This window comes from Marmota marmota, unplaced genomic scaffold (genome assembly GCF_001458135.2).
Source record: "Marmota marmota marmota unplaced genomic scaffold, marMar, whole genome shotgun sequence".
NCBI lineage: Eukaryota > Metazoa > Chordata > Mammalia > Rodentia > Sciuridae > Marmota > Marmota marmota.
This window is the reverse complement of record NW_025999977.1, coordinates 37,313,384-37,340,854: the sequence shown is the minus strand read 5'-3', so window position 1 is coordinate 37,340,854 and position 27,471 is coordinate 37,313,384. Positions and strand designations below refer to the sequence as shown.

General features: G+C 34.9%; 1 protein-coding gene across 9 annotated transcripts in view; it reads left to right on the top strand.

The window, feature by feature from the left end:
- The window catches only part of Lclat1 (lysocardiolipin acyltransferase 1), a 179,732-nt gene that overhangs the window by 21,333 nt on the left and 130,928 nt on the right, over window positions 1-27,471 (top strand). For 7 of the 9 annotated variants that reach the window (XM_048804589.1, XM_015479796.2, XM_048804591.1 and 4 more), the window contains 2 exons: window positions 548-714; window positions 21,167-21,223. The gene's annotated coding sequence lies outside the window, so the exon portion shown is untranslated. Of the gene's footprint in view, window positions 1-282; window positions 308-547; window positions 715-3,413; window positions 3,845-21,166; window positions 21,224-27,471 lie in introns of those variants that run through there. The other 2 variants (XM_048804592.1, XM_048804593.1) reach the window with 2 other exon arrangements.

The following is a 27,471-nucleotide window of genomic DNA, read 5'->3' as shown; positions in this document are numbered from 1 at the left end:
ATGTAATGTGATTAAGTTAAGGTTCTAACATATGAAATGAAAATATTAAATAGCCTTTTTCTCTTCCTGTCTCCATCCTCCAGCCTTCATAATTAAATTTAGGGCATCTCAGAATTTTTCTTTTATCTCCTTTATGAGTTAAGAAGAGTATAGGGAAGGAAACTTCCCTTATCCATTCCTTCTCTGGTTGGAGTCTAGGTTCAGATTTTGCCTTACTGTTCTTCTTTCTAGGGGTGTTGCTGGCACAGAGAAGCACTCCAATGAGTTAGCCAAAAATATTTTGGTTCCCTCCCTGGAGCCTATAAAGGTGGGACACATATTGAACTCTCACTTCACTTTTCTGGCATTCCCATCCTGAACGCTAGGGACCAGCATTGTACCCTGCATTGTACCCTATCTTCCTGGGTTACCGGTTCATTGGTTCAGTCTATAGTACTTGAGTGTTTCAGTTCTATGGATCCATTTATAACCCACATACCATGAACCATCTGACTGGCTTAGTGCACTGACTATGCTTTCTGTTTTCTCCCATTTATTATGTTTATAGCTTCTGAAAAACCAAGTTGGGAGTCCCAGAAGCTGGCAACAAAAGGATGAAATTATTTGCACATTTCAGAGAAAAATAAGCTATGATGCTTCTGAACCTATGAACTATTAGCAAGGCAGATTCTACCTTCCAAACATTTTCTAAAAGCAGGACTGTAAAAGCTTGGGGTAAGTCTGACATGGTTTCCATACTTGAAGTTTTTATTTTGCTTCATGTATCTGGACGCAAAGCTTTTTGAATTGACCATAGCTGATCCTGTTTATGTTGTATTCTATGCTTGCTCCATATCCATAACCTTTTCATTGAAAAGTAAATATTTATCTGTTAGATGTATGGTAAGTTCCTATTGATAGAAAATAAAATAGCATATTTCTATCCTACAACAAAACCCAGCATTTCTGTTTGGCCCTTGATCATGTGATTCCTTTTGAGTCTTTAAGAATTAGATACCATTGGGCATGGTGGTACGCACCTATAATCCCAGTAATTTGGGAGGCGAAGGCAGGAGGATCACAAGTTCAAGGTTAGCCTCAGCAACTTAGTCCCTAAGCACCTTAGAACTTGTCTTAAAATAAAGACTAAGACTGCTGGCGATGTGGCTCAGTAGTTAGGTACTCCTGGGTTCAATCTCTGGTACCAGAGAGAGAGAGAGAGAGAGAAATCAATTTGTTTAAAATTCAAAATATTAAATGGAAAATGTTCTCAGTTCAGCCCTTACATTTTCTGCTGCATGTATTTACTTGCTTTTATTGGATTGTTACAGGGCATGTACCAACTTAAGTGATACCATTAGGTGGTATCCTCCTCTTTAGAGTTTTTTGGAGGAGGAGATGGGGATCTAATCTATATGGAGACTTATTCTGATCCTGTCCTCTCACATCTCCAGGCTCATCATTCCATCTGCCCAATATCCATCTGAAATTGCTGACTGTCAACCTTCAGCCTCAATGTGGCTAAAACTAAATTCATTGTTAATTTCACATTCAGTGTCCTGCCAGGGTATGATTGTTTCTATTTAGTTGTCCAGGCTGAACCTTCATAGATAATTTTGACGCCTGCCCCCCAGCCTAGTTTTCTGTTGCTGTTGCTTCTGCAGTGTTTTACCCCCTTATCTTCGTACTCACATTATTTCAGTAATCTGCTAGTTGGTTTCTAAAATAATAGCTTCCATTTATTGTGTATGTGATTATCATAAAGAATATATCTGATCTTTGACCCTGGTCCCCAATAGTGAGTTTCAGAAACCCTTGGAATTTTCCGAGTACATAATTAGTGTATTTGAACCACACATGCATTTATGCTAATGAGGTGATTCTGAGCGGGCTTTTAAAGATAGTTTTCATGGACAGAGTGTCCATATCAGAAAGATCAAATTAGAGCTTTCAACCCTACTTCCTAATCTCTGAGGAGGGTGGAGGGACTGGATCTTGAGTCCTGTCATGTGGCCAGTGATGATACCAATCATGTTTAAGTTATGAAACCCAACATAAACAGCCTGCAACAGTGGTGAACTTATTAATCTGCTAGGCAGTTGATACCTGGAACATGGAAGTTTTTGTCCCTCCTCCTCTCCCATACACCTTTGCCCCAATGGTTGTTGCTAAGTTGTATCCTTTATAATAAAACTGTGTCTAAGTATAGTGCTTTTACTGGTTTCTATCAGTTAATATAGCAAATTATTGAACCCGAAGAAAGATTTTTGGGAAACCTGAATTGCAGCCAAGGCAGACATAAGTATAGAGAGTGTGGAAACATCTGAATTAAGGGCAGTTTTGATAGGGACCTTGCTCTTTAACTTGTGGAATTTGATGCTATTTCTAGGTGAGTATCAGAATTAAATTGAATTGTAGGACACCTAGTTGGTGTTGAGAATTGGTGTCAGAGTGCAATGTGTTTACTCTCTTCCAGGCATTGCAGATAGTGCTGCATTCATTATTTCACATAATACCACAGTGAAGCAAGGTCTGGTTTTACCAATCTTAATGTATAATTAGGGAAAATTGGCCCAGGATTACAGAACTAGGAAGTGTTGCAGAACTCTTTGTATTCTGATGTTGAAGCCCTTTTCTTAACCCTTTATGCTGAGCCAGCTACCTTTTTTGCTGTAGATGTTACTACCCTTCTCTAATCTGGCAATTGTAGCCTACCTACTTTTTCTAAATTAAACTTTTATTTCACCCCTTTTGTGCTTAGGAATTTTCAGTTTTTCTCTCTCATTGTAGAATAAAACTCAAACTACTTAGATCACATTCAAGGCCCACCAAAGTCCTGTAGGCCTAAACTAGTCTTTTGGATAATTTTCATATGAGAAATTATATCCCATCTGATTCAAATGTATGATATGCATTTGAATAACTGCTCTAGTCTTTTGGATAATTTTCTTTATTTGTATTTCCAGGAAATTATGGTGGAGATGAACATGTGTGTTCCAATTCCTTGTAAAGTATCAGAATATAGGAAAAGAATGTCACCATACAAATAGAATATGCAAATAAAGTGAGTAATTCAGTTATTTAAATGTCTATAGAGTTCAAAAGAGGAACATCTTCATGTAGCAGATTTCAGGTATATTTGAGGTTGGCCTTCAAAGAAATGGTAGTGTCACCTAAGAAGAGATGTTAATGGAAGAGGATTCGAGGAGTTCCTGGAGAAGGGGAATCTCCACTTAGGACAAATGTGCCCCTTGGCATATGTGATGGGACAGAATTTTAGCATGCACTAGTAGAGGCAGAGATTTATTTAGGAAAGCAAGGAATACACATTCAAGGGGGATTGTGTGCCATCTCACTTGGAGTTTTCAGGCTCTTTTGAGGAAACTTGATGAAGGATGGTCATGGAGAAGTATATGAAAATGTTATTGTTTTCAGAAACCTCAGGTTGATATGATCTCCAGTATCTGATCAGTAGATAATATTAGAAAGTTCTTTAAATTATAGCTTTCTTAAAAATGTCATATCTCTCTTGATCTATTTATTGGTGGGCTAATTAACAGTGCAGAGGTAATTTTTATAAATGGTGCATTTAGGGTAACACTTAAGAATTACAGATTTCCCAGAAATTTGGCAGTGACATACCTGGGAAAGAGACTGGCTTGGGGTATGACAGGCCTGGAGAAGTATGCAGAACTTAAAGTTATATTTCTCTGTCCTTCTTTTGTGTCTTATTTCTACCTATCTCTTTATTTCTTCTATTTTATCTCTAGGATTTTGAGAATTGTAGTCAGGGGGAGAATCCTTCTGGTCAGGAAGAGCATGAATGAAAAGGAATGGAGAGGATTATTCGCCATGTACTCAAAAGGTAGTGTCCATGGCACTGAATATCAGGAAGGACTCTTTCCTGGAGCTAGGGTCTAGTCTACTCCCTCCCTCCAGACGGTTTTAAAAAGCTGTTACATATGGTTTTCACTTATTGAATTTATGCTAACTCTTCGTTTGAAATGAACGAACGAACAGCTATTTTCAGGCCAATGTAGGTGGTCACGTTGGTTAATTCACATTTTACTTAAAAGTAAGCTGCAAATATGATTGATTCATGTTTTTATGTATTGCATAAGCTGACCAAAGAAAATTTTAAATTGTAAAAGTTCAAAAATAATTTTAGTTTTTTTTTTCTGCTGCATTCATGGGAGATTTTATTTTATTTATTTTTATTTTTAATTTAAAAATTTTTAAATTTGTTTTAATTAGTTACACATGACAGTACAATGATCTTGACATCATACATTTGAATCAGATGGGATATAATTTCTCATTTTTCTGAGTATACAGGTTGCATATCATATTGGTCATGCAGTCACATATATACACACAGTAATAATAATGTCTGTTTCATTCTACTGTCCTTCCTATCTCTTCATTCCCTTCCCTCCCCTCTCCTTCCATCACTTCTTTCTATCTAATCTAACACTGTTCTTTTTTTTTTCTTTTTAAAACTCACATCTTACATGTATTTTATATATATAAATGTATTTTGTATAGCGATGAGGGTCTCTTTCCACCATCCATGCAAAAATTTTAAATTATAAAAGTTCAAAAATATTTTTAGTTTTTTTTTTTTTTTTTAAAGTCTTCCTGTACATGAACTCATATCATTGTTCTGTATCCATTTTCTTGGCATTTTGTAGGGTTAGAGTCTCTTCTTGACTCTCAAAAGTAAAATAATTTGTTGGTCTTTTGGGCCTATGTTTTTTTAAAATAACAAAAACCTTTTTTTTTTTAAATATTGATTTGATTGTTATATAACAACATTTGTATGTTTTAGAAAAGAAATATCTAAAAACAGATCAACAATCACAGTACTCAGAGATAATTGATATCCTTTATTTATATATAGTTTTAAATTACATAGACAATTTTATAATCTACTTCTTTCACTTACTATTTATTATGTTAGGATTTTCCATTATAATAAGATGGCTTTTGAAAACTTGGTTTCTGTTAATACATAAACATAGAGAGCTTTTGATATTTTCTTCTGTAAGCAAAACCAGAATCATTTACTTACTAATTGTAATTTGTTTTTTTTTCACTTCATGTATCATGGGTAGCTTTCTAAATGATAGCTTATATACTTCACTTTTCAATTGAACATAAAATATTTCTTTATGTTATAGCATAGTTTAGCAATTTCTCTATTGTTGGACATTTGTACTATTTCTGATTTTATATACAAATAGTGTTTCAATGAGCTTTTAAATTTTTTATTTTTGGGCTGGGGATGTGGCTCAAGCGGTAGCGTGCTCGCCTGGCATGCGTGCGGCCTGGGTTCGATCCTCAGCACCACATACAAACAAATATATTGTGTCCGCCGAAAACTAAAAAATAAATATTAAAAAATTCTCTCTCTCTCTCTCTCTCTAAAAAAAAAAAAATTATTTTTTATTTTTTTATTAATTTTTTAAAATTTATATATGACAGCAGAATGCATTACAATTTATTACACATATAGAGCACAGTTTTTCATATCTCTGTATATAAAGCATATTCACACCAATTCATGTCTCATACATGTACTTTGGATAATGATGTCCATCACATTCCACCATCATTTCTAACACCATGCTCCCTCCCTTCCCCTCCCACCTTTCTGCAAAACAAACAAAATAGAGTTTGTCTATTACCCCCATGCTCTCCCTCCTTACTCCACTATGAATCATCCTCCTTACATCAAAGAAAACATTCGGCATTTGATTTTTTGGGATTGGCTAACTTCACTTAGCATTATATTCTCCAACTCCATCCATTTTCCTGTAAATGCCATGATTTTATTCTCTTTTTTCGCTGAGTAATATTCCATTGTGTATATATGCCACTTTTTTTTAATCCTTTCATCCACTGAAGAACATCTAGGTTGGTTCCACAGTTTAGCTATTGTGAATTGTGCTGTTATAAACATTGATGTGGCTGTGTCCCTGTAGTAAATGCTGTTTTTAAGTCCTTTGAGTATAGCCCGAGGAGAGGGATAGCTGGATCAAATGTTGGTTCCATTCCTGGTTTTCCAAGGAATCCCCATACTGCTTTCCAGATTAGCTGCACCAATTTGCAGTTCCACCAGCAATGTATGAGCGTTGCCAACATCCTTGCCAACACTTATTGTTGTTTGTATTCATAATAGCTGCCATTCTGACTGGAGTGAGATGAAATCTGAAGAGTAGTTTTACTTGCCATGTTGCAGATGGAACCCCGGGGCTTTTTACATGTGCTAGGCAAGTGCTCTACCACTGTGCTATATCCCCAGACTTTGTTTTTACACATTTAATTTATACACATATTTTTCTTAATTTTATGAGTGCTTCTGTAGAATAAAATATTAAAATGACTTATTGAATTATGAATAAAAATATATATGCATTTTAAAATTTACCAGCTTTGCCAATTTCCCTTCTGAAAGACCTCTGTAGGTTCATGCTCTTACTAATAATATGCTTGAGTTCTCGTTTCTCTATATTCTCACTTTTTCTAGATACTATCATGGTCAGATACAGAAAAGTAGTAGTTGAAAATATATCATATTGCCTTTATTTGTTTTTTTTTGTGTGTGTGTACTTTTACATATGTGACTGTTGTAATACTTTGCCAAATTTTCCTATTATTATATTTTATTCTAACTTAGTGTTTTCATATATTACATGTAACTCTAATTCATCTGAAATTTATTTTGATTTCATAGAGTGAAAACTGCTTGATTCTGGAGAAGATTCAAGGGCTTGTGGGCCTTGAAATTATCTGGAAAAATTTAGAGGATAAAAATAAAATTTTCTGCTTGAGGAAAATAATTTGATTCTAATTTCTTTAGAAACATAGTTTAGTATTACTTAACTCTATAAAGTATGTTGATGGTAAGAAATCTTGCCAACAACAACAACAACAAAAAAAAACCACTCCTTACTACTATTAAAGAGAGAAAAAACTCTTGAATATGATTATCGTCTGTATACCTGTGGATAGTTCAGGAGAAACTTCAAAATTTGAGCCCAATTTCACTCCTTTTATTTACTAAAACAGACAAATCTCTTGTAAATTCTTGAGAGAAAATTGATTTACATAGCATGAGATTTATTTCACAGGGATTTGTTTAGAGTGCCCAGGGAAGAATGCTTATTAACATGATTATCATAAAATCTGGAGACTGAAATTGTCTAGTTCTTGACCAAAATGTTTGGCCTATTTGGCTTTTAAGGAGACACCCAGTGTTGCTGGAAAATAGCCCTACAAAAGAGCTCCAAGTTCTATTCTTTAGAACCTGTGAAATGTTACCTTACATAATAAAAAAGAATCTGAAGTGGAGAGTTTCTTCTGGATTGTGTGAGTGGTCCCCTGAAATCAGTTATATAACTCCTTAAAGGGGGAGACAGGGAGATTGTACACAAACAGAGGAGGAAGCAAGTATGACCATGAAGCAGATGTTGAATTGATATTGTCACACATTAAAGAATTTTGGCAACTGGAAGAGGCAAGAGACACATTTGTCCCTGGAGCATTTTGAAGTAGTATAGCCTCTCCTGACACTTTGATTTAGGTCCAGTAATACTGATTTCAGACTTCTAGCTTCTAACACTGTCAAGACAAGCCACCAAGAAATTTGTTATTATAGCCATAGGGTACACCCTAAGGGGAGGTGAAGATTAGTTGACTCCCCTTTATTTACCCTTATATCGGTTATCATTAATAACACTTGACTCTTAGCTACTCTTTTTGGCTACTCTTCGGTTTGATCTATTGATCATCACTTACTAGCTCTCATGCTGAATAACAGTTTAAATATGATGTTAAAATAAATTTAAAATAAAAATGAGAAGTTAATATCAATAGTATTTGTAAAGTTGGTGAAGAAATATTTTGACTATTTTTTAAAACCTGAAAAGTTAATAATTTAGAATCACTTATATTCTTTAAGATTAATTTTTCTTTTTAAATTTTTTTTTTGCCATGCAGGGGAATAAACTCAGGGCCTCATGCATGCTAGGCAAGTGCTATACCACTGAGCTACATCCCCAGCTGAGATTTACTTTTGAATTGGAGATAATAAAGTCTGTTTATTTCTTTTGGTAATGAAGGTGTGTGATAGAATTTTTTAAAAAAGTCAATGCAAAGGATTTTAAATATATAGCATATTGTTAAAGCTTTCTCCATGCTTTATAAATTTTACATTTTTTCAACAGTATTAGATGATAATGAATGGTATGTTAACTATCTGTTACTACAATAAAATGTCTTAGATAATCAACTTAAAAAGTGGAAAGGTTTATTTTAGTTTGCAAATTTGGAAGTTTTAGTCTATGACTGATTGACCTCAATACTTTTGGTCTGTGGCAGGACGGCACATCATGGGAAATGCTTCATCTTATACCTGGGACAAAGGAACAAGTCAGGATCCCTGCAGTCCACTTTGGTGACACATTCCCAGTGACCTAAAATCTCCCACTAGGCCTTACTTCTTCAACTTTCCCTCACCTTTCAACAGTGTCAACTTTAGGACCAAGCTTTTAGCACATGAGCTTTTGGGGGACGTTCTAGATTTAAAATATAGCAAAATGGTACAATTGAAAAATTTTGAATTTTTTATTGTTATATAACTTCTTGTATTTTTAATGAAGCAATCATGTATATACCCCTGTAGTTATTTAGAAAAGTTGTATTTTTGCAGTTTGCTGGCAAATTTATTAATTTTATTGTCTTTTTAAAAATATAAATCATGATGAATCTGCTCTCCCAATTCTACATTTTCTATTTGAGAATTAATTTGTTAGAATTTTTAGGACTTTGTGAATTTCTACAAAGAACCAAACTCGGGATTCATTCAAGATGGTAGATTAGAGGAAGGCTGTTTTTGCAGTTTCTCTGTGCCTCAGGATTCAGTCTTCGGGAGTTCTGCTTCTCAGTGACGTGGGTGAGAAAGGGAATTCATTGAAATTCAGCACCAGACAGCCAGAATCTCTTAGAGTCTCATAATCAGGTGCGTTGAACAAAGAACAAAAAAGAGTACATTGGAGTCCAGCCGGTGTGACAGTGGCTGCAGCACTTTTATCACAGAGGAGAGGGATAATACAGAGAGAAACAATGGATAAATTTGGCATGGGATAACCTGTAGGTCAGAAAGCAGCTTGAAGTTAGCCGATACAGAGACTGCACAGTGAAGTGGTGTTGGAAAAGTGCTCTGTTTCTCAGCTGGCAAGCAGAGAGCTGAGGCAGGAGCCATGTTGGGGAGGCCATGCTACAGCTTGCTGCTGTGGGACCGGGGAGATTGAAGCAAACATTGTCATGTTATTCCAGCAAGTACCTACCATATACCCTATGGTATACCTAGCAGAATCTGAATGAAACAGGAAGGAAGAAGATTGTAATCAGGGGGATTCAAGTCAGGAATATGGAGAGGAGTTTAACTTGCTTTCCCTTTGAGTCATGTGACCAGCTGGAGAGTATTGGGAGCTAGCAGCTGAGTATTAAAACACTTAGGACTAAGCTTGGGAAGCAGAGTGTGTGAGACCTGGAAGATTTGTTCCCCTGCTCAGTCAGTGGGATTCTTATAAGTCTCTTGAGATCTAGACTCGCAGTAGAAATCAGCATCTATACCTGGCCTTAGGGGTGTGTTGATACCACCCAACAAGTTCTCTAAGGCCTGATTAGACCTTAACCCCAACCACTGGAACTTCCCTTATGGAACTCTGCAGTAGTCCCTCCCTGGGAATGCATGGATCTGGTCTGTCTGTATAAAACTTCAATTGATAGTACTTACCATCCTGTCCTACCTTACACTGGTGAGAAAGAAAACTGAGAGCTATTTTAACCAGATTTAGTTTTAGGCTACTATAGCTACAGCTGAGTGAGCAACAAAAAAGGGGAAAGTGATTAACAAATAACAAACTTCTTCCCACCTGCTGATAGCCTTAGTGGTACATAGCCTGGGAAAAAATGGAAAGAAAGACAGTTGGGTATTGGCAGTGACCATCATCCTTGTTGACAGTTTTGATTACCTCAGTGGTGATTATTCTTTCATTTTTCATTAAGAATCAGGTTTTTTCCTGTGTGTGTGTGTGTGTGTGTGTGTGTGTATTCTTGCTGTGCTGACTGGTTTGTGTATATGTATATATACATACTTGTTTTGTTTTACTCTCACTTTTAGCATTTTTTGATTATAGTTATTTTTCCTTGTCTTTTGAGGTTGGGGTTATTTTTATTTGTTTTGCTTTGGTTTTGTTTGTTTCTCTTTCCCTCCTTTCTTCTGTTAACAGCCATAATTTATTGTTTTCTCTTTTTTTCCCTTTTTTTTTTCTACTTTTGGTCCACTTGTTTTATAGTCTTCACTTGCTGTCTCTTTTCTGTACCCTCTGTTCACATTTTGAACATTCTAAATTGTCTTTTACTGTTCTGTCACATTTTCTTTTCTCTTAATGAACTGTATTTTTACCATCTTGTAGAACTATTTGGTTCATATAACTCCTGCCCCACTGTTCATGTTGTTGGCAATTATTAGTATTGTGGGTGACATAATTAACACCTGCTGTTTGTTTAATGCCAGATCTAGGTCATAGCTATTTATTGTTTTGCTGTTGGCAGTTGCTGATCCCACAGTTCCTATTTGTGTGATAATTAGTGTTGTAGATATCATAGGAGGCACTGGGTATTTATTTTAATGTTGTATGTTTTTTGCTCCAGTTGTGCTATTTCCTCCATTTCTGTGAGGTGCTGGGAATCTACAGGGACGCTGCATGTTCACAGAGTGGAGACACTGCACTGAACTAAACCCAGAAAAGTGACAGTTCATTTTGGTCCACATATAAATTAACCACACTCAAACCTTAGCAATACTTTAATATTAAAAACAGAAGAGAAAAAAAAAAACCCAAACTAATGAACAAGCACCACTTGTAGACATCCATCCCTTCAGCAAAAACAGAGAGAATTAACAGAAAGCCTGTGAATAACACACCTACAAGGGGTTTCAATCTAGATTACTTTAATGACACTTTGGTAAGAGAAGGTTGTGCCCTAAAAAGGCCTACACAGAAGAGTGGAAGAGAAATCCATCCCAGCAGATGCATAAAAACCCAACCCAGGAATACAAGAAATATGAAAAGATAAGGTAACACTAGGCCTTCCAAAGTTTGTAATTAGCCATCAACCTATTCCAAAGATATTGCAGTGAATGAAATATCAGATAAAGAATTCAAAAGAATGATTATAAAAATGATCAAGGAATTCCAAGAGAACATGGAAAAACAATTGAATGAATTAATGAGGTCAGTATAAGATGAGAATGAGAAGATCAATAAGGAGATAGAGATATTGAAAATGAACCAAACAGATATTTTGGAAATGAAAGACACAGTACATCAAATAAAATGTTCAGTTGCAAGTCTCTTTAATAGAGCAGACCATGCTAAAGGCAGATCTCAGAGCTGGAAGACAAGAGGGCTAGCCTTGAACATTCAGACAGTATGAAAGAAAAGAAAATAACTGTGATGAACTCTGAGATAACATTAAAATAACAAATTTAAAAATTACTGGATTTGAAGAGGGTTATGAGACACAGGCTAATGGCATGTCTAACATCTTTAGGGAAATAATAACAGAAGAGTTTTCAGATCTTGAAAATGATATGAGCATTGAGGTTCAGGATGCATTCAGAACCCCAAATAGGATCAAGAGAAGCTCTCTACAAACATATTATAATTAAAATGCCTAATATACAGAACAAGGATAGGCTTATAAAAGCCTCCCGAGAAAAACATCAGCTCACATTTAGAAGCAAACCAATCAGAATGACTTGTAATTTCTTAGCACAAACTCTAAAATCCAGGTGGACTTAGAATGTTGTGTTCCAGGCTCTGAAAGAAAATAACTATCAACCAAGTTTGCCATATACAGCAAAGCTAGCCTTCAAAATTGGATAAGAAATAAAACCTTCCAAGATAAAGCAGAAATGAAATGAATTCAGGCCTACTAAGCCAATACTAATGCTTAAATACTTAACACAGAAGAAATAAAAAACAAACCCCAGAGCTCACAAATGGAGAAATCCTATTTGAAAGGTAGCTAAACTGAAGAGAAACAGTACCTAGTTAAACATTAGAAATAAATCAAAACGGCAGGGATTAATAAACATCTCTCTGTAATAATGTTGAATGTAACTTGTCTCAAATCTCCAATTAAAAGCCATTGATTGGCTGAATGGATTAAAAACAAGAACCCAACCATATGTTGTTTGCAGGAGGCTCACTTTACAGGCAAAGACAGATACTGGCTGAAAGTGAAAGGATGAAATTGATGTACCATGCAAATGGAGCCTGACAACAGCAATAGTAGCTACTCTCATATTTGATAAAACAGACTTCAAGCCAAAATTGATCAGAAGAGATAAAGAACGTTGTTTCAAATGGGTAAAGGGAAAAACACAACAAGAAGATATGATACTAAATGTTTATACTCTAATAACATAAAGAAGACACTACTCAAAGCCTCAGATAGACCCTCAGTACAATAATACTGGGTGATTTCAACATACCTCTCTTGCCACATGGAGATTGAACAGTACACTTTTGAATGATTTGAATGGTAAATGGGTGGTAGAAGAAATCAGGGGAGAAATTGAAAAATTCTTAGAATCAAAGAAGAATAGTGATACAATGTATCAGAAACCTCTGAGACACTTTGAAGGCTGTTCTAATAGGAAAGTTTATAGTTATGAGTGACTACACAAGAAAAAAACAAACAGCCCAATGATGCATCTCAAGACCCTTAAAAAACAAGAATAACCCAATTCTAAAACCAGTAGAATGAATGAAATAATTAAAATCAGAGCTGAAATCAGAGAAATTGAGAATTTAAAAATGCAGAGGATCAGTGAAATGAAGAATTGAGTCTTTGAAAAGATAAGCAAGATTGATATAAGCCTTTAGATAAATTAACCAGGAAATTAAGAAATAAGACCCAAATTAATAAAATCAGAGATGAAAAATCAGACTTTGTAGACATCCAGAGGATCAATAGGAAGGAACTATTAAAAAATTTATACTGCAATATATTGGAAAACCTAGAAGAAATGGGTACATTTCTAGACAACATTTGTTCTGCCCAAATTGAATCAAGAGGATGTAGAGAACCTAAAGAGACCACTAATTAGCAATGAGATAGAAACAGTAATAAAAACAAAGAAACAAAAAAAACTTCCAACCAAGAAAAGCCCAGGACCAGAGGAATTCTCACCAGAATTCTACCTGATATTTAAAGAGGAACCAGTGCCTGTGCTCTTCAGATTATCCCATGAAATAAAAGGCAATGGAACACTTTTAATTTTATTCTAAGAAGCCCATATCACCCTCAGATAAAATCAGATAAGGACATATCAGAGAAAGAAAACTGTATGTCAGCAGCTCTGATGAGATTAAATGCAAAAACCCATTAATAAAATAGTAGCAAATCATAGTCATATTAAGACTTTTAAGATTTTAAGTTTTTTCATCTGTTTATTTCTGTGTTGATTCGAGGTTAGTGTTTATAAGCATTGACAAGTTTTTCTGGCTTACATTGAATGAAAGGATCATGGTTACTAGCTAATAGCATTAGCAATTGCTTAGAAAAATAGAAACTTTAGGAAGTGTCCCCTAGAGTCAGAATGCACATTGTTCTTGCACTCGGTAAACTGTCCCATTACTTGATTTTTTTGGTGATATTTTAATGACATTTAAATAGGTTTTATGCAAAGTATCTCTGATAGGCTATGTCTTAGAATTTTTCTTTCTTCCATTTTTCTATTTCTTTTTTTTTTCTTTTTGGGAGGAAGATGAGATTACCTTTAATATTCATTTTAGGGATTTTCAGTTTTCCTAAATATTTATTTATTTGTTTATTCATGATGCTGAGAATCAAACATAGGGCCTCACATATGCTATTCAGTACTCTGTCACTTGGGCTATATCCCCAACCCCTCCGAAATATTTTTAGAAAAAAAGCCTTGAGTTCTATGAGAAAAATTTCCCTTATTTTACATCTTCCTAGTCTTCCTTATGCCCAAATTTGTAATGAAATCTTTGTGCCATATTTAGCAAGTACAAGAAATAAGACTTTTATTTAAAGTCATAGAGATAAGGAAAAGATTAGGTATGTATTATTGTTTTGTTTGGAATTATTTTTGTATTTAAAAAATCATAAGTATGCCTTTCTCCATCCTCTCTGGCATTAAAAAAAAAATTGAATGATTTATTGCCTTAGAACATAGTTGATATTTGTGTACAGTATATTCATTCATGACCTCACTTGTCAGTGCAAATCAGGTTTCCATCTTGGAAAATAATTTTATTGAACTGGGTATTTTTGATTATTCATTATGTATATATGTAGATAGTTATATATGTCTAAAATGTTGTAGACAGATATGCTATATATATCTTTAGTAGGAGAGATGTCCTTATATCTATATGCGTTTGCATATATATTTATATATGTTTCACGAGATAGTTCTGAACAAGGAGGGCAGGTTGTGTACCACTTGTAAGTGAAAGGAATTTAAGTCAATTATGATTTTTCTTCTAGGTTAGTCTTTGGGATAAAGAATTCAGATAAAAGACATCTTGATGGGTTTAGATATCATGTAGTTCTTCTGTTTTGGGTCATCAGCATCCAGAACATCCTCTTTGACTCTGTTATCAACACATTTCTTGATCACTTTACTTCAATTTATTCATAGTTATGCTCTTATTACTTTATGAAACTAGACAAAGATTTTTGTGTTGGGTGGAGTAAAAATGTACCTATTTTTGTGGATGGATAGGTGAACACTGAAAGAATAGGAAAATTTAAGAACTTTACCAAACTTACGTTTTTGTCTTCTGAAGTGATTGTGCTATTGGATTGTTTTCCTCAGTTGGTTTAACTGTTAAAGAGAATCTTAAATGTACAGTGAAGATGTGGGCAGTGAATTCATTGTATTCACCATTATCTGCAATTTGAAAATCAACTTTGCAAATTTTGAAATGATTTCTTCACTTCATTCATTCCTCAGGTCTTAATTCACACCAACCAAGGGATTGGTTTGGGTTTTTTTGCTCCTCAAAAGCCAAAGGCCTGTTTATTAATTTACATTGGAAGATGGATGGACCTTTCCAGTTCAATTCACATTCACTCTTCGGAGAATCGTTTTGTGTTTGTGTCCAGTTACCAAACTGTCTTACAAATAGAAAGTTCTCTAGTGTGTTAAATATAACAACTTAGGCAGTTATCAGCGTATGTTAAAGATTTATTTTACTCAATCAGGGAATTAGACAAATGGTATAACTAGGTCAGAGAAAAAGTAAGATAACCCACGAATTTATGGGGAGTGAAAGAATGTTGAAATGGATTGCGCACGGAGACCAAACTATTTTGGGGGAAGGAAGAGTGGGGAGAGGCTGGGAAGTCAATTCAGTCTTCTACCTTACAGGTTAGAATGTGTTACCTGCAATGCTGGGAGTTAAATATCTCTTGAAGAATGGAATCTGATAAAGTAGATGAGTAGACTATAAATGGTGCCTGGTTTTCTGTCATATTTTTCTCTGTTACTGTGAATTGCAATGAGTGGAAGTTAGAGGTTATTTGAGTACAGTTCTACTGATCTGTCTTGAAACCTGATGAACTTTTGTAGTTGTACCATTACCTTCTTTATGAGTGAACATTTTTAAATAATTTAAGTAATTGATTACACATAGCTCCAGGTTTGGATTTTCCTTGCTAGTCTTATAGAAACTGATAATTTTTTCTTTGTAACGGTGTCTGTTTTTTGTTTTGTTTTTGCTAGCTGGTGTTGGCTTGGAATCTGGTTGCAAGGAATCTTGCTTTGTATGTTTTTCTTTTACAAAAATGTTAAAATTGCATAACATTATTGGGAAGCTATGTGGTGGGTTTGGAAAGAACCCAAATTTTATGATAATTTGTATTACTTACCTGTACACCAGGTCACTTAAGTAGAGTATTGGTATTTTATGACCTAACTTGTTGGAATCTTCATTTTAATTCTTCCCAAACATTTTAATATATGTTAAATTGAATAATTTTAAGTTAACATACATTTTATACAACTAGGCACAATATTTCTAAGTTAGAAAAAATGTTGAATTATTCTTTCCTTTTAATATTTATTTCTGATGATTGCTCCTGATACATGATGCCATCTAGTGAATTTTGCCTTTCAGAAGTACTTTTTAAGAGGCAGTAATTGTCTTCAAAAAGAATATTTTAGTAATTTAGAATCATTCTTTGTTGAGATGGCAATTTTTTGGCCATGGACATGTTTAAGCAAAGATTTGATAATCCCCGATGAGTCTTATTGTTGAATTAAGTGAAACTGTTCCAGATGACTACTAAAATCTCTTTTTGCTTCAAGATTCTAGATCCCATATAGATCATTAGTCCTCAGCCAATAAATATTGAGCATTTACCTGGTATTCAGCACTGTCCTAGGAGTTGTGAAGGTTTAAGAGGTAGTGTAAATCATGGATGTGTCGTCAAGTAACCTATGCATCGGTGTGGAGAAAATAGTCACTAATCTTTATTGAACACTTACTCTGTTCCTGAAGCTGCCTTGTTATGTTAACTCTTGTAGTAATTCTTAAGTAGGTATTTTTTTTTAAGTCCTGTTTTATTAGTGCAGAATTGAGACCCAGAGAGGTTAAATGCTTTTGCTTACATTTACACAGTAAATGGTAGAACCAGAATCAACTTATGTAAAATAATCAAGGGTGGGTATTATAGATTGGATCTGGAGTACCCACCAAAGGCTCATGTTGAAGGTTTGGTCTCCAGCTGGTAGCACTGTTGGGAGATGGTGAGTTATTTAGGAGGTGGGAACTATTTGGAGGAAGTAGGTCACTGGGGGTGGGAGCATGTCCATGGAAGATATAACTTGCCCCTGGTCTCTTTTCCATATCTTCCCTGTCATGATGTTCTGCCTCATCACAGGTCTAAAAGCAATGGAGTTAGTTGACCATGGACTGAAACCGAAATAAATCTTTTTTTAAAAAAATTTTTATTTGTTTTAATTAGTTAATACATGACAGTAGAATGCATTTATGCACTTTGATATATCATACATAGATGGGATATAATTTCTCATTTTTCTGAGTGTACATGTTACAGAATCATATTGGTCATGTAGTCACATATGTATATACAGTAATAATGTCTGTTTCATCATTCCTATCCCCACATACCCTCCTCTTCCCTCCCCTCCCATCACTTCCCTCTAGCTTATCTAAGGTAACACTGTTCTTCCGTAGTGCCCTCACCTTATTGTGAATTAGCATCTGCATATTAGAGAAAGCATTTGGCCTTTGTTTTGTAGGATTGGCTTATTTCGTTTATCATGATATTCTTCAACTCCAACCATTTACTGGCAAATGCCATAATTTCACTCTTCTTTAAAGCTGGGTAATATTCCATTGAATGTATATACCACATTTTCTTTATCTATTCATTTATTAAAGGACACCTAAGTAAGTTCCATAGTCTAACTATTGTGAATTGAGTTGCTATAAACATTGATGTGGCTGCTTCACTATAGTATGCTGATTTTAAGTCTTTGGGTATAAACCAGGGAGTGGGATAGCTGGGTCAAATGGTGGTTCCATTCCCAATTTTCTGAGGAATCTCCATACTGCTTTCCAGAGTGGTTGTACCAATCTGCAGTCCCACCAGCAATATATGAGTTTATCTTTTCACCACATCCTCACCAACATTTATTGTTGCCTGTATTCTTGATTATTGCCATTCTAACAGGAATGAGATGAAATCTTAGTAGTTTTGATGTGCATTTCGCTAATTGCTAGAGATGTTGAACACTTTTTCGTATATTTGTTGATCAGTTGTATTTCTTCTTTTGTGAAGTGTCTGTTCAATTTCTTAGCCCATTTATTGATGGGGTTATTTATTTTTTTTTGTTAAGTTTTTTGAGTTCTTTATATATCTTAGAGATTAATGCTTTATTGGAGGTGCATGTGGCAAAGATTTCCTCCCAATCTGTAGGCTCTTTCCTCACATTATTATTTCTTTTGCTGAGAAGAAGCTTTTTAATTTTAATCCATCCCATTTATTGCTTCTTGATTTTACTTCTTGCACTTTAGGAGTCTTGTTAAGGAAGTCAGATCCTAGGCCGACATGGTGAAGATTTGGGCCTATTTTTTCTTCTATTAGGTGCAGGATCTCTGTTCTAGTGCCTAAGTCTTCCATCCACTGAGTTGATTTTTGAGCAGGGTGAGAGATAGAGGTTTAATTTCATTTTACTACATGTGGATTTCCAGTTTTGCCAACACCTTTTGTTGAATAGGCTATCTTTTCTCCAGTGAATGTTTTTGGCATCCTTGTCTAGTATGAGATAACTGTATTTATGTGGTCTCTGTCCTCTATTCTGTACCATTGGTCTACAAGTCTATTTTGGTGCCAGTACCATGCCATTTTTATTGTCATAGCTCTGTTAAAGTAGTTTATGTTTATGTCAGGTATTTTGTCAGAGCCACTGAAACCTGAGTAACATAGTAGGTAAAGCATTTGTATTGTTTACAAGTTGATAGCTCTTTGGTGGTTTAGTTATCTGTCAAGTTAGTGCAAATAACTTTTGTATATATTGTTTTAATATTGCTACACTTAATTTTGGGGTTTCTTGTAAATGAGAAGTAGTGGTTTAATAATTTATATCTAAATATTGCAGTTCATTTTAATTCTCAGCCTGTACTTTTTAAGAATTACTTAACAAGGGCTGGGGATATGGCTCATGTGGTAGCCCGCTTGCCTGGCATGCATGGGTGCTGGGTTTGATCCTCAGCACCACAAAAAAATACAATAAAGATGTTGTGTCCACCGAAAACTAAAAAATAAATATTAAAAAATTCTCTCTCAAAAAAAATTACTTAACAAAAGGACGATCTTACTTTCTTACATTACTTCGTTTAAAATATGCATTCTATGAGATCTAGAGGAACAATGGGTCATTCCTCTGCCCAAGAATTCTTTGAAGGCATTTGTGACTACACTCCCTCCACATCCCCCCCCCCCCATTTGACCCTGTGTACCTTTTGGTGAAAACAGAGCAACTTTTAAACATTTGTTGTGATTTTATGATTATTCTCCCTCTCTTTGTTTTTCTTATTTCTGTATCTTCTCTCCCAGATGTCAAAGGATTATTTAATGGACAGGAATTAAGGAATAAGTTGTGGTCAGAAATCTTTGGTCAGGATCTGGGAACATAAAGTGAAGTGTTTAGAAAGGATTAAAACAAAACAAAACAAAAAAACATAAACCAGTCAAAGAAGCATTTGAAAGAAAAGAGAAAAGACAGGGAGATATGAAGGTGCCTTCTATAGTTTGTGAGAATTAATACAAGATTATGGTGTTAGGAGATAGTTTTGTAAACACAATTCCAAGGTAGGTTTTTATTTATAGTGGTTAAAAACTATGGTATTAGCACTATTTTCAGGTACATTTGAGGAAAGCTGGCCTTTGTAGCCTGATTACTACGTGTCATTTAGTTTCTATGAGAAAATGCATCCTGAATTCCAAACAGTTGGCTTAAATTACAAAGTTTTGGAATATTACCTGCTCATGTTGTTTCTGTATTTTGATAGAATACCAACTCTGGCATTCTAGTTTTTAATCTGGGAATCAGTTTTATTTGACTATAAATTAGGCAAGTATTCATAGAATCATATTATAAAAAAATATTTCTAAGCATCAGAGTCTCACTGAATAGTACAAGTTAGGGGAAATTTGATTTATTTTAAAAGTTTTTAATTAAGTAACTTTGGTAGCCAAAAACCAAATTGTACCCAAAGGCTCAATGATATCATTATTATTTGGCATAGTATTTGTAATTTGACTTAATATTTGATTTTATATTATGCAAGAATTTTTAAAACCTTTATGTTAAGACTCAGACTTTCTGAGACTTGTTTTATATAATAAAGAAGAAATCGGGAGTTCTTGAGATCTAGGTGGATTGTTCAGTTGCTGAATTTCTTTAAGTCATTTTTCCCTTTCTTGTCCTACGTTTCTTCCTTTGAAAATCAAGAATGTTCATAATGGCATTATTGTTATAGAGTATAATAAAATTCATTTAAATAAGATTCGAAACAGGTTAAGACCGATGGTGGTCATAGAAGTCAGAATTGTGATTTCCATGGGGGGGTAGTCATGATTGGAAAGGGCACTCTTGAAGGAGGCTCCCGTGTTGTAGGTAGTGCTCTAACTTGATCTGGGTATATTTACTTTGTAAAAATTCATCAAGCTACATATCTAGGATTTGTATATTTCACTGTGTAATTCAGTTTCAAAAACACTAAAAGTGTGCACCAAACACACAAAAATAAAAGAAATAAGAAAAGACTGACTGGTTTGGAAACCAGAACTAAGTGTGAACCTCAGCAATACCACTAAAAATCTGTGGTTTTAAGCAACTCCTCCACCTCTGAACCTTAGCGATGGTATCTGTAAAATAGAAGTAAAATGAGTTGAGGTAAAAATTTAAAAGCACATTGGAAGCTATAGAAAATACTCTTTGAATGTTAGATGACATTATTTTTGTTATACTTTTATATTTGTTGTATTGTTTACTCTCACATAGAAAAGACACCATGTAAATTTAGAAGTAGTAAAGGGTCTGATAAATGAAAGACATTTTAAACAACCACATTTGTTTATGTATGCTTTCAAATTCTTTTTTTTTCAATCTGACCATTCCTCCCCTTTTTACAGTAAGCCTTTCAACAAGTAGAAATAGAGCTTTTTCCAAGTGTTCTGAGTCTTATGCTAAGGATGTGATAGCAAAGAATATCAGTAAAGCTATTGTGAAAAAAAAAAAAAGGAAAATTTCAATGAAAGTAGTATTGAAAGAGCTTTTCACAGTGGATTTGTTAGACCATTAGGAGGCAGGACTTAGGCAAGTCTCCAACTGCTGCCTAGAATGTGAATTTTAGTTGCCTGTAGAATAACTTCAAAGTTACATTGTACCCCAAGGCTCAAAATTCATATCAAGAGGTTATTATTTGTGGACTTTTCCATTCTGTCTATTCATTTATCATCTTTTATTGGTCATATAGCCCCTGTTCCTTCTTAACATTCAATATCCTGTGTAAACTCCCACTTTTCCTTCCTTCCTCAGAATACCAATTTGGAGCTGTCTGAACCTGTCTCCTGGATTGCAATTCCAAAACTCCAGGTAGAGTCTTTTTTACTTTTGCCCTTTCTGAGTTTGGATTGATTGATACCCTTACAATCATAGAACTGCAGATCTATAATTCTAGAGGGGGTAATAGGTAGAAAACAAAAGCCAGACAAATGAATAAAACAGCTGCAAGGTATAATAAAACTGTAAACAAAGAAGTCAGGATTGAGGCCAGGAGTAACTAATGAGGGGAATTTCCTGTAAGTAGTGGTCAGCCTTAGTAAAGTCTTCTTTAGGCAGTTGGCATTAAGCTGATGCCTGAAAAGGAGCAAATTTCTGAGAAGACCTTTTCAGGTATCCTTGACAATTTGCATACATCCTTGAGGGAGCACGTGACCTGCTGGAGAACAGGTGCAAGGTAGACTGTGCACTTGGACAAGAGGTGGGCAACAACTCATGCAAGATCTGGAGATTTTGGTGGGAATATGAGTTTTTCCCTGGGTACAGGGAAAAGCCTTTGAAGACTTCTGAACTATGAAATGATAGAATCAGATTGACATTTTAAGATTCTTTCTCCATAATGTGGGGAAAGAACTGAGAGTGTGGTTTGGCCAAGAATGAAAGAGAGGAAATCAGAAGTAGTACAGGCAAAAGATGATTGTTTTGACAAAGTTGGTGACATTGGGTAACATTGGACTTAGGATCTATATTGGCAATATAGTTGACAAGCCCCTTGCAGATTTTCTTGAGTTTTGGGAATGAGGGAAGGGGAAGAATGAAAGTTGACTCTAGGTTTCTTGGTAGAGCATCTAGGTGAATGTTGCTATCATATCCTGAGATGGAGAAAAAATGGCGACAATGGAACCTGGAGGGGGGAATAATCAAGGACATTTATCGTGGATGTGTTAGGTTTGATATAACTATTATTCATTCATTACTGAAGTGTTCAGGAAGCAGATGAATCTGTCAAGTCTGGAGGTCAGAGAACAATATTGTGTTGGCTGTCATTGGAAGGATCCTTGAGAAGATAGCATAGAGGAAGGAAGGAGAAGGAAAGTGATAGAAGACCACCAAAGTCTGAGTGGTAGGAAGCCTCAGCATTTTGAGGTCCTTTGGAGGAAGAAGAGCCAACCACGTGAACCAGAAGAAGAGGGGAGAAACCTGGAGAGAGTGTGTCATAATATTTCAAGAGAGGCTGTCCTTTCAAAGAGAAAGTGGCCACGTGTGTACAATACTGCCAAGTGGTAGAGTAAGATGAGGACAGAGCAGTGGCCACTGGACGTGGCAACATGAAAATGGATTTTTTATGACAGTGTTTTAAGTGGAATGGCAGAAACAAAAATTGGACTGTAGTGAAGACAAAATGGGAATTGAGGAAGTAGAGACTGTAGTTGCAATGTGTTTCTCAGGGCAGTCATTTTAGATAGATAACTTTGCTATATTGACTTATGTGAGGAATCTAAAACCCATTCAGTAAGCCTAGTGGTTTCCATTATCCATAAATGGCTGTAGGAAGTTGCATTGACCTTTGACTCCTGATAATTTTTCTTTGGTTAGAGTCTGTTAACTTAAGAGCTTTTGAATTTATAGCTGGCTTCTATTTTAGAGTAAAGTTGAATGTTCAACCTATATTAACTTTTAGAGTTAGTAATATAATGAATTAAAACCTGGAGTATTTACCTTTCCAGGAAAGTAATTATAAGCCTTGAAAATTATGCACAGACTGTTTCATCTTGAAACACTCAGAAATTCATTTTGGTTTTTTTGTAATTACAGTGTTTCGGTACAACATCTAAATAGGGATCGCATTTGGCAGTTATGTACATGTTCTTGTTCTAAACTAAGCACTGTTTCTGTGGTTTAGATTTTTCCTTTATAAATAGAATTTTAATTAGTGTAGGTTAGACTTTTTTCCAAGCATATTATAATTCACACTGGCTACAACTTAATCCTAAAATGTGTATAATAAATCTAATAATATTTTATAAGCATTCTTGCCATTAAATGAAAGCAAACAGGAATTATTTGAATTTACTCTGAAAAACTGTTCTAGTTTAATGTGTTTCCATAACTGTGGAAAGGATGTATTGCTATTTAAAAATAAATTAATCCATAGCTTTCTTGATCCCATCCCTGGGAATGATTTTACTTTTATTTAGAAGTCACATATTTTGGAGTCACATGGTGTTAAATACCATGGCAGTTCATTCACATATCCTTTTAAATATACTGTGTAATAAGACAATTACTGGAAAAGTACTGCTTGTAGGATCGTCTTTCTAGATGTTTACGTCTGCCAGTTCAGCTCACTGAACTGAGCAACACATAAACCTTTTCAAAATTCAAGGACAAGCGGTTTGGGTTGCAGGAAGTTATTTAGGACTGTGATTAAGAAGTACCCGCTCTAGAGTGAGACACATGTAAGGTTAAGTCTCAGCTTTTCAGTTTCTCAGGTCATCAAAAACAAGGAAAGTCTTAAAACTCATAGCTAAGAGAACCCTAAAGGGAGACATGATGATGTAAATATAATGTGGTATTCTGATGGGCCCTGCCACAGAAGGGCCTTAGAGGGAAATGAAGGAAATGTAAGTAAAACACAGAGTTTAGTTAATAAAAATGTATTAATATTGTTCATAATAGTAGTTGTGACAAACATACTAATGTTGAAATGTTAATAAAAGTGAAGCTGGTTATATGTTTTATGGGAATTCTGTATTATCACATTTGTTTTGGAAATCTAAAACTGTTTCAAAACAAAAACATTTTTTAAGAAAAAGAATGTGAAACAGGAGATGTTTTATTATCATCTTTGGAAAATGTAACCTGCCACATTTTGTGACTCTGGTTATTTAATCTTACTGGATCTCAGTTTGTCTTTAAAATTGGGATATAGCATACCTACCTCCAAAGGGCTGCTGTGAGGATTTAATGAGGTAATGCAAGCTAAAGTGCTTTAGTAAAGTGTCTGGCATAGTAAATGCTCAATAAATTCTATCAAACAGTGATAGTGATAGCTTTTTTTCAGGCAGCTTTGTATCACTATAATGAAAAACCCAAGATAGGCTACTTATAAAGGAAAGGGAAGCTTGTTTTGATTCATGGTTCTAAGATTGGGTGGTCCCATTTGTTTGGACCTCTGGTGATGCTAGAATATCCTGGTGGGATACGGTGGAACAAAATACTTAACATCTTGAGCCAAGAACAGTTTGAGACCAAGAACCTGGGATCCCATGATCTTCTTTCAAGGGCACGGCCTCAGTGACCTAAGGATCTCCCACAAGGCCACCCTTAACCTCTAAAAGGTCTAGAGTACCTCCTAGTGCTGTCACCTTGGGAACTAAGCTTTTACTTATACACCTTTGGAGGACAGTCATTTAAATCATAGTGCAGCATTAGTTTTTAAAAGAAGATTGCATATCTGTGTATATCCTAGAGATTAATGCTATATTTGAGGTGCAGGTGGTAAAGATTATCTCCTCATTCTGTAGGTTCTCTTTTCACATTCTTGATTGTTTCCATTGCTGTGAAGAAGTTTGATACCGTCCTTTTTATTGATTCTTGATTTTACTTCTTGCCATCTAATCAATAAATGGGCAAAGGAACCAAATAGGCACTTCATAGAAAAAGAAATATGAATGGTCCACAAATATGTGAAAAAATATTCAACATCTCTAGCAGAGAAATGCAAGTTAAAACTACACTGATATTTCATCTCACTCCAGTCAGAACAGCAATTATCAAGAATACAGGTAACAATAAGTGTTGGCGAGAATGTGGGGAAAAGGACACACTCTTACATTGCTGTTGGGACTGCAAATTGCTGCAACCACTCTGGAAAGCAGTATGGAGTTTCCTCAGAAAACTTGGAATAGAACCACCATTTGACCCAGTTATCCCACTCCTCAGCATATACCCAAAGGACTTAAAACAGTACCCTACAATGACACAGCCACATTAATGTTTATAGCAGCTCAATTCACAATAGCTAAGCTATGGAACCAACCTAGAATGGATTTAAAAAATGAAAGGTATGTTATACATACATAATAGAATATTACTCAACCATAAAGAAGAAGGAAATTATGGCATTTGCCAGTAAATGAATGGAATTGGAGACTATCATGCTAAGTGAAATAAGCCAATCCCAAAGAACCAAAGACCAAAATGTACTCTGTGATATGTGGATGCTAACACACAATAAGGAGCGGAGGTGGGGGGAGTGGGGAGAATAGAAGTTCATTGTATTAGACAAAGGGGGGTGAAGGGAAGGAATGGGGGATGGGAATAGGAAAGGCAGTAGAATGAATCAGACATAATTTCCTATGTTCAAATATGAATACATGACCAGTGAACCTCCATATCATGTACAACCACAAGAAGGGGATCCTAATTAGGGTATTGTATTCCATATATATATAATGTCAAAATACACTGTATTGTCATGCATATCTAAAAAGAACAAATAAAGACTGCATAAGAAAAGCCAAAATAAAACCCCCATCTCCATACATATTGATTGTGCCATTAACCAGCATTATTCTAATATAATTTTAAGAAAATAGCACTAGAAAAGCATTATAAGAACTGTTGTCTAGAATAAAATCCCTAATTCAGTTCTGATTTTTAAGTTTAGGAGAAAGCTAAAGTTTGGTTGTCCATTCTGTAAGTCTTAGCCATTAAATTTTAATACGAATAGAACTGGTATGATAAAAGTGCATAACTATGTGCACATTTTTAGGAGAATATAGTATTTAGTATCATATTGGCCAGACATTCTTTTAAAAAAGTAATTTCATTTTCAAATAACTGAATTGAACTATTTATCAAATATGATTTCATTTTTCCAAATGTGTGGTTAATTTTCAGTGCCCTGAAATTCTTTATTTGTAGAAATAACTTTTCAAATATTTTATTGTGGTAGTGGTGTGTGTGTGTATGTGTATGTATGTAATTTTTAAAAAACAATAACTCTAACTTAAGCAAAAAGTTTAGAACCTGAGTAATTAAATTATCCAGATATTAGCAGATTGCTATGTGGTGGTAGTGGTATTTGATAATAATTCCACTTAGCTTCAGTCTGATCTTTCACCAATGAATACTTGAAGTTGTTCCATGGAAAGCATTATGATAAGAGATATATACTACTATTGGAAACCATTAACTGTAGAAATTATCAGCAGATGTTTTCCATGCATGGTTGGCTTCATTTGGTTTGGTCTCCCATAGCTGAATAATTCTAAACTGACTGGAAAGATGTATGGCTAACATTTACACAATTGTTTGGAACTTATTGAAGCAATACACTACAGAAATGAAGTTTGAGCTGTTTTAATTTTTCTGACAGCTTTCTTTCTCTCCACTGGTAAGGAGGTGTGCTGTGCAATGCCATCTTTTTCAAAAGTTTTTGCCATTATTGGTTCATAGGGAGAAAGATGGAGAATTGATTTTCTTATAGAGCTATGTTTTAACTAGAGCAAGGAATTAGCTTTCTGACTTTAATAAACTCATATTTCCATTGACCGATGAATACTTCCTGTTCAGTTTTTTTAGTGTTCAAATTTAACACTTCTATATTGCAAATAAAATTCTTATTTTTAATCTCATCTTTTTGGAAGATGACATTGAATTTCTCTAGTAAAAATCTTTTCTTCATTGCTTTTTAAATCGCAGTTAGACTTTTCCCCCTCCAACCAATAGCAAGTAGTTAGAAAAATAGAGTATTGTGCCATTTTTAGGTTACAGTATTTTAGAAAAGGAACTTTTTGAATTACTGCCAGAGCAGATTGTTTTTAAGCTTGTTAACTGCCTCCTTAAACTCCCCTTTTTGGTTTTGTTATATATGCTACATGTTTTTTTTTTTTTTTTAATATATACTGTGAAGATTTCTTATATCTTACTACCTCGGATTTTTTTTTTTTAATATTTATTATTTTAGTTTTTGGCGGACACAACATCTTTGTTTGTATGTGGTGCTGAGGATCGAACCTGGGCCGCACGCATGCCAGGCGAGCGCACTACCGCTTGAGCCACATTCCCAGCCCCTATGTTACATGTTTATATAAGGGCTTGATTTTAGATTCATTTAATTTCTTTAGTTTTTTAAGCATATATATATTGAATATAGTTTATATGCACGGGCTAGTAAGCCTTCTTGTCCACTCTTCAAGGTATTTTGTTTGTTTGTTTTTGGTGCAGGGGATTGAACCCAGGGGGCACTTAACCACTTAGTCACATTCCCAGCCCTTTTAATATTTTATTTAGAGACAGGGTCTCACTATGTTGTTGAGGCTGGCTTTGAAATT